Below are 8798 nucleotides of genomic sequence, written 5' to 3' on the forward strand. Positions count from 1 at the left end.
TGCTGCCCGTTTATGGATGGATATGGGATCATCACTGGAGCAGGAGAAACCTATCAGGTGCTACCCCATAAAGAAAACTCATTCTTTCTCCTTTCTTTAATAGCTATCAACCGTCAATAGTTCCTTAGTTAGTGGTGGGAGTCCTGTGTCTCTCCCATCCATGGTGGAATGCTGGCTTGATGTTGTGTAGGCCTTGTGTGGGCAAGCACATTTGCTGTGAGTTCATGGTTGCATCAGTTCTGTCAAGCCCAGAAGTCTTTTCACCCCCTCCTTCCAATATGGGCCCTATGGCTGGGCATTCCGGAGACAGTTTTTTCTCTGTATTTTGTCCAATTTTGAGGTTTCTTCATCAATGGTCCTCCATTGCATAGAGAATCTTCTTTGGTGAAGTGTGCACATTTGTTTACATGAATACACCTACATACCAGGCTGTGATTCCCTATATGAGGGAGACTTTTTTTTAAAGCTTCTGAGAGTGTGAAACATCTCTTAATATTAATCATTATAAGTCCATCCATTTTCCTGCTTATTGGTGAGATTCATGTTAAAAATGCAATTTGTTACTGTGTTCATTTAGTAAAATAGTGGGCTTATCTGTAGGGTCTATCATCTCCTAGCCACAGATGTTTGGTCAAATTTATAATATGTATGCTGTATGTATTCAGACCAGGGTAGGCACATTCTGAAATGTTTAAATCTGTTTTTCTTTATTGAGAAGCATGCTGTCTGTGGAGAGAGGCAGTAGTGTTTCACTGAAGTACTGCCATCTGGTGTCCAGCTGAAATCTCTGTGCTGTTTTTACTGCCTCCTTTTCTGTGTTCATGTGCTAAAGTATGATAAAGCCTCATGCAACAGGATTGTCTATTACTGAACTGAGATAAAATTCCTCTTGTAGCAATCGTGCTCAATAGATTCAGGATGCCTGGCTTTTCTTTCATCTGTTGCTCTCCCAGGTCTGCTTGAACTTGGGTAAAATGCACAGGGCTAAAGAGTCAGCATTTTACTTTGGAAACCAAGCTTGGCGATGCTATGCAGGTGGGAAGACATTTCTTCCTGCTACGTGAAATCACATCTCCTGCTGTGTCCTCGCTGCACTGTAGAAATATTATGAGGAGTGGCAATGAGTGTTGATGGAGAAAATCTGTCATTGAAGGACAACCACAGAGTAGTTTTCTCTGCTCTATTTACACTACCTCCCAAAGTCATATTATAACATTGCAATATAGTGATCTCCAAGTAAGGAATTGTTAGGCCAAAATATCTATGGATCTCCATGAAATATGGTATGTTAATTGAGAAGTCCACCACAGAGGAGTATTATGAACGTTGTTTTATGAATCAACTTCACTTCGATTTCAAATGTGTCTCCCAACCCTTTGTCAAGTGGCTCTTGTGGAGTGCCCAAGATGAGGCATTGTTATTCTCGACTTTTTGTACATGCATTCTCATTGGAGTTCTGCAAGGGTTTAGTGCTAGTGATTCAGTGTGATGTAGAGATTGACATTATAGAATTGGGATGGATTTTAATTTTTAGGGGCCTGTGGGGTCATCTTGATCAGAAATTTACAGAGAAGTGTATCATATATGGCATTAGGATTTTTATATGACAACAAAAAATGTTGATACTAAAATTGTCTGAATTATAATCTCACACAATTCCAAAAACTCAGAAATAAAGGAATATTGAGATAAAGAGTAAAAGAAAAAAGCAAAAAAGTCCCTCAAAGGTAAAGCAAGTATCAAGGTTGCTTTGGCTTCAAGTTAGTCTGAAACAGTTACACTAAATATAAGCAGCAAAACATTCCAATCAAAAGAACCTCAAAGTGAGTCTCATGCTCTGCCATGCAGTACACATCATTCTTTTCAAAAAATCTTTTTTTAACTGATAAAAATAGACTGAAAAATGAAAATGAAAGTATGGAAAAAGTTATATGCCATGCTGATACCCAGCATAAAAAAATAATAAACCTGAATTAATATCTGACAACTTTCTGTTCCATGTAACTTCTTCCACATATTTAATTCAATAATTGGGAATAAAGGGAGAATCCCTTTTCTTCATGGGTGTTGGTTCTAAGAAGTTACCCACCAGATGATTCCACACCATGCATATTCAGGCCTCACTAGGTGGACTCAATCGGGACTGATTTAAAACAAGCAAACAAGCAAGCCAGTGAACACGCACACACACACACACAGTTGGAAGGGAGAAGTTGAGACGTATGTGAAGCATTGAATGACAGGGGATGGTAATAGGTGGGATGCAAACACATGATATGAATGAATGGATATTAAATAAAATATCAAATTAAAAATGAGGAAACATTGGAGAATGGGGAAGAATGATGCAGCATGAGTCCCATGGTAAATGCTCATTGATGGTCTGAACTTTTCCTTCTCTACTGAGACTTTACACTTCTCCCCCTATGTGTGAGCTACATCTAAAGCATTTCCACAGGCCGAGCTTTACCTCTACTTAGTTCAAAATAGCTTCTAACTCCCCCTTTCACTTCTATCCTTATCTGTGTGTTACTTACGAAAAATATGTTATCTAATTTCCAAATACTTGGTGGTATTTTGACATTTGTTGAGTGAGTGAACTCTACATAATTTTGTGGTCGGTAAACACATGTCATGTAACTTCAGTCCTTAAGGTTCACTGGTGTATTTTGAACTGTCTGACTGTAGGGTCTGTCTAAGAGAACATTGTTTGTACACTGGTAAATGTACCCTGTATTGACAAGTGGAATGGTCAGTACAGGTGTCAGTTTGGTCTAATTGCTTGCTCTGTCTAGTGCCAGTTCTTACTGTGTCTTATTAGCTACTTTGAAGGGAATGTTAATGGCCTCACTACTCCAATAATAGATTTATCTTATTCTAATTCTCTCAACATTTGCTTATGATTCTCTTATTTAGTGTATAGATGGAGAATATCACTTCTTCTTGAGCAAGGACCCTTTACTCAATGTAAAATGACTCATTATCTCACAGAACTACTCATTCTGACTTTTTTTACTTTCTTTTCTTTTCTTGTCTTTTCTCCTTTTCTTTTTTTTTTTTTTTTTTTTTTTTTGGCTCCAGATATCTTAAAGGTGAAGTGAGAAGAAAAAAATTCTCTTTCAGAAGAATGGCATGGCTATTGGCCACAATCAACACTACCTTCATTAGACTGCCCAACTTCCACCCACTTAAAACTGCTGAATACTTGTGTGTAAATTAAGTTGTTCCCATGGCTTCTGTATCTCTGGGCTGTGCTTCAATGGTGCTCCCCCAAGGAGTCCATGGTAAATCTTCTTTTACTCTTTTCTTCAGCCTTAAACTTTTCAAGGTGTGTGTGTGTGTGTGTACATGTGTGAGTGTGTGTGTTTGTATGGGTGTGCATGTGTGCATGTGTGTATGTGTGTGTGTAAGTACCTTCATCAGTCATCTTACCTTCATCTGCAGATGCTCCAGTCTATTGTTTGATGGCCAATCAACCCAGACTATCCAGACCAAATGACATTTTGCTGTCTTTTCTTAGTATTGTATTGTCACTATTGCTTTTCTAAAGTCACTAAATATTTAAAATTCTAATTAAAATAGATAAGTTTGCTTCATATTTTTTAAAAGGCAAGGAATAACATTTTAGACTACGATTCTATGTCTGTATTTCTCTCCCCCACCCCTCCATTTTACCAAAGTAACTTTCCTGTGTTCTACCAGAACTTCCCTTGATTGGATGCTCACTACCAGCAAAGGCTTCTAAAGGCTAGCCCAGGGAGACTTACTGAGTGTGTCTGCATAAGTAATGGCTATGACAGGGGCACACACAGTGAGAGTGCATTGCATCTGAATTGTAAGAGCATATGTGGAGTTCATTCTATAAGAAAGAATATGTAGGCAAACACCATTAATGAATTGGTTGTTCTAAGTTAAATGAGGGGTGGGGGTAGAGAGGTGAGAAAGAAGTGGGGAAGAGAGGGAGAGAGAATTAGAGTTGAGAAGCCTTGCAAGACTCTATTGGCCCATTGGCCCTAGTGTCTGCAAATCCTCCCTAATAAGGTGAGAATTGGAGACACACACACACACACACACACACACACACACACACACACAGAGAGAGAGAGAGAGAGAGAGAGAGAGAGAGAGAGAGAGATGGAGAGGAAATCTCAGATCAAATAGCTATCTGGCCAGAAGGATAGGACTGAATTTCAAATTGATTTCTTTTGTTCTGGTTCTTTATAAAAACACTGATGAGAAAATAATGGTAAAGGCAGATTATTTCCTGGCTTCCCAGATTGAAATGAAAACACTTTTAAATTATTTTAATATGCTTTCAATAGCAAAATTGCTGAGCCATTTCTTAAGCTTCAGAACAAACTTTAAAGACTCAATTTCTGGGTTTTGACAGGCATCAGAATTGTTTGCAGCTTGCAATTTCCTGCTTTTATACCCAAGTGGTGACAGGACAAAAATTTAATGTTTTATCATATAATAATTTTTCTAAAGAAAACCGCCTATTTTTTTTTAATTAGGTTAGAATTCGACACAGCACAGATTAACTTAGAAAAATGAAGTGAGCTCTAGACAGAACACACTAATTTGCTGCAGAGTCTTCATTCTCCACTGGCCGCCAGAGGGCGACATTGCACAGACTAGCTGCCTCCATGCACTTGGTCCCCACCCTCAACTCAGTCCCTCCCTGAACCAGTCTGAGTTCTTAGATGATCTGACAGCTGAAGACAACCAGAGGCCAGAAAGTTCCCAGGGCCAGGACCACTTCTGCAGGGCTTTTTTTTTTTTTCTTTAGAATTTTACCTAAAACAGGAAGGTGTCTAGTAAACCTTGTGCCAACTGTTTCCAAGAACTGGGAACGGCAGCCACTTTCCTGGACGAGCCAGGTTTTTCCAGAAAGGCACAAGAGCTGTTTCCAGTGCGCAGCCATGTTCCTGGTCCTCATCTCGTTCCTCGGGATACATTTCTTCCTGGGTGAGTCAAATATCTGGATAGTTGTAGGTGCACACAATTCACTGTTTCTCTCACTAAATTTTAGTAAGAATAGTTTGCATCATGAAGCCTGCATCACAATCACGAATTTATCATTGATTCTGCAGATGTCCAAACACAGACAGTTTCCCAGTCTGATGCCCATGTCACTGTCTTCGAAGGAGACTCGGTGGAGCTGAGATGCAACTATTCCTATGGTGGATCCATTTACCTCTCCTGGTACATCCAGCACCATGGCCGTGGCCTCCAGTTTCTCCTCAAGTACTATTCGGGAAACCCAGTGGTTCAAGGAGTGAATGGCTTCGAGGCTGAGTTCAGCAAGAGCGACTCTTCCTTCCACCTGCGGAAAGCCTCTGTGCACTGGAGTGACTCGGCTGTGTACTTCTGTGCTGTGAGCGCACAGTGTGTGGGGCTGCAGGGGGAGCTGAGCACAAACCTGTAAGATGCTGAGGAGGAAACCGCAGCTGAGTGACGCTCGGTCATTCATGCTTGTCATCCAGGAAAGGAACCTAAATAAACTCACTGGTTCTTCAAGTCGGCGTTATTTTGGTCTATCCTTGGAACCCTATGTAGAGTGTATAGACATTTGACCATGGTTCCAAGGAAAAGTGACATAGCAGGATTAAAAAGCATAAAGTGGTCCTTGAGACACAATCGCCTTCTTAATGTTTGTTTTGTAGACTGCATTTTCTACTGACTATGTCCATGAGATTTAAGACACAACTCAGTTCTTATATAACCAGTAACTGCAGTGGGTACTTACATAGTGTGCACTAGAGGGAGAAGAGACTTCCTTCAGCTCCAGACTGAAGGTCAGTGCTGAGGAAGGATACTTACTGCTTGCACGCAACACCTCCAGGACCTCAGAAGCACTCTCCATCTGTGATCGTTAGTTTAGATCACTTGCCTCAGTGTAGAATCATCCAGACGAGAATCTTAGTAAGGAGTTATGTGGATCGGATTGTCCTGTGAGCATGTCTGTGGTAGAGTACATTAATCACTGTGGGAAGACTCAGCCTGCACATGGGAAACACTGTGCCCAGGGTTTGGGTCCTGAACACTGCATGAAATGGGCAAGAGTTAGTGGAGCATGACATGCAAGCATTCTGTGCTCTTTGTTCCTGACGATGCATGCAGTGTGACACGTTGACCAAGGCCTCTGCTGCTGTGACATGCACACAGTCTGTGCTATGATGGACTATAACCTGGAACGGTGAGGTCAAAGAAGTCTTCTTCCTTCTAAGCTACTCATGTCAAGCTGTTTTGTCACAGCAATGGATAGGGAAGTAGGATGTTCTCCTTACTTCAGCAGACATGAGAGCACAGAATAAAGAGACAGAGGTTAGGAAAGAGGGCAGGGTCTGACCTCAGCAGATCAAATGATTCCAAACAGCAAAGAGCTATTTGCAGGAAATGGGCATCTTCAAAGAAGAAGGGGGACTAGTTAGATTTTTTTTAGAGAAGATTGGGATAAGGAGTCTTGTGCCATTTCAAGGGGATATATACAAGTCTGCCATCTCTCATTCCTAGTATTTTCTGGTCATTTGAGACTGACTATCATGGGAAACAGGCTATTTTACCAAAACCATTTCCTTTCTGGGACTCACTGATAATGGATGGAGCAAGGACAGCCATAGCCTCATGAGGATTCTGTTTGTACAACTGAGGTACACTGTCATGTGTGAGCAGGACAGTATTAGTTATTCCTCTGCAGGAAATCGATGGTAGAGTGACACTTTGCCTCTTTTATTTTGACTAAGACTCCTGGTGGTTATTGGTATAGCTGCCATTCTGAATAGTAGTTGTCATAGGCTCATTTTCACCTTGTCCGTTGTCTTACCTGGGAACACCATCCCGTGCCATTTCTAAGTGTCTTATGCAGCCAGTTTTGTACCTGTGGTAGTCCACTGGAAAAATGACACAAGCACGGAACGTATTTATGAACACAAATGAGGAGGTGGACAACCACAAAGATTTAGACAGTTATAGTTGTTATTTGAACAAATTATAACACCCTTTAGGTATATGTATCTAAGTCAGTATAGTTTTACTCAATATAAAGTTTTAACCAACTTTAAAACCAATAGAATTGTCATTGTTATTGGTTTTTCTCCTCCATGTTACTCCCTTTCATTCTCCAACAACAAAACTTATAAACTTTATTTCTCAAGTTTGTGTTTTGGATTTCTTTTCTTTTATAAATATTTTTTTTTGCATTTCTAATATGTGTGTGTGTGTTAACAGTGTGTAGCTCTGAGTTTTAAAAATATATGCCAAAAATAAAACATTGTAAGCATGATCGTAAAGCTTGTTGTTTTCACTAAAATAATTTGGAGACATGGACAATTTGCCATAATCCATTTCAATGTTTTTAACAGCTATGCATCATCTCCCTTTAGGAATATGTGACAGTCACTGTGATGGTCATTAGGGCACATGGTGGTGGCAGAAGTAGCGGCAGTCTAAGCCAGAAGTCTGGTTCACAAAGGTCAACAGGCCACCACCAGCCCAAGGTGGTGCTGCAGCCCTCTGCACAGTTCAGTCTGAGAATATAGGTCAGCAATCCTCTGAGGTTAGTAAATTTCCCGTGTGTGTGTGTGTGTGTGTGTGTGTGTGTGTGTGTGTGTGTGGAGGGGGCAGATGGGTGTGTCTATCCAACACATACACATTTCCTGTTTTATTCTGAGCTCATATTCATCTTTTGACTACGACGTAACCTTTTCTATCTCAAGATACTTGTATTCACACACGCCAGTGGCTCAGAAAATGAACCCTTGTCCTGAACTGGTGATTGCACTCTTCTTAATGTTTGGTAAGTGGAACGACACGTTCTGTCTTGTTTCATGATATTGATGTAAATTTTAACAACAATTTCTCTTATGAGACAGAATACAGATAATCACTGCACTGAATCACTACTAATTTCATTTCTTTTAGGAGAAAGCAATGGAGACTCGGTGACTCAGACAGAAGGCCCAGTGACACTGTCTGAAGGGACTTCTCTGACTGTGAACTGTTCCTATGAAACCAAACAGTATCCAACCCTGTTCTGGTATGTGCAGTATCCCAGAGAAGGTCCACAGCTCCTCTTTAAAGTCCCAAAGGCCAACGAGAAGGGAAGCAACAGAGGTTTTGAAGCTACATATGATAAAGAAACCACCTCCTTCCACTTGCAGAAAGCCTCAGTGCAAGAGTCAGACTCGGCTGTGTACTACTGTGCTCTGAGTGACACATTGGCACAAACTGCAGGGGGAGCTGAGCACAAACTGAGAAGCAGGGGGCTGGCTGCTGAATGGGTCTGAGATCACTCATTTAGGGACTAGGAGCAGGTCTGTTCTTGTTGATACCACACATGAAAGCATCCAAATTAACATGAAGAAGGTATTAGGAGAACAGGAAGGAAGCATGCCACACTCTAGGCTTAATCTGAGAGAATGAAGGCTGTCACACATCACAGTGATTTCCTCTTTTGCTTTTGTTTTATGAGATGGAACTTTATGTAGCCCAGGCTGGCCTTGAATAACTTGTGGACCTGAGGTTGGCTTTGAACACTTCTTCCTGCCTAAATCTACAGTTACATGCATGAACCACCATACTAGGCTGAATTTGTGATTTCTTAAATACAAAATCTTTTTTTGAATGAAACTATGTGTTCATGGAGTTATCATGTGTGATACAACAAGACATGGATTATAAGGTTGAATGTGTTCCATATCTCCCTGGCAACGTGCAGTAAGAAAGGGGTATTTCTTCTTTTTTTCCCTTTTCAAGATCGGATCATTTATTTGTTGCTTTTATTTTTTTGTTTGTGT

The sequence above is a fragment of the Mus caroli genome, unplaced genomic scaffold (assembly GCF_978045245.1).
Source record: "Mus caroli unplaced genomic scaffold, Mus_caroli_1 scaffold_12, whole genome shotgun sequence".
Classification (NCBI taxonomy): domain Eukaryota; kingdom Metazoa; phylum Chordata; class Mammalia; order Rodentia; family Muridae; genus Mus; species Mus caroli.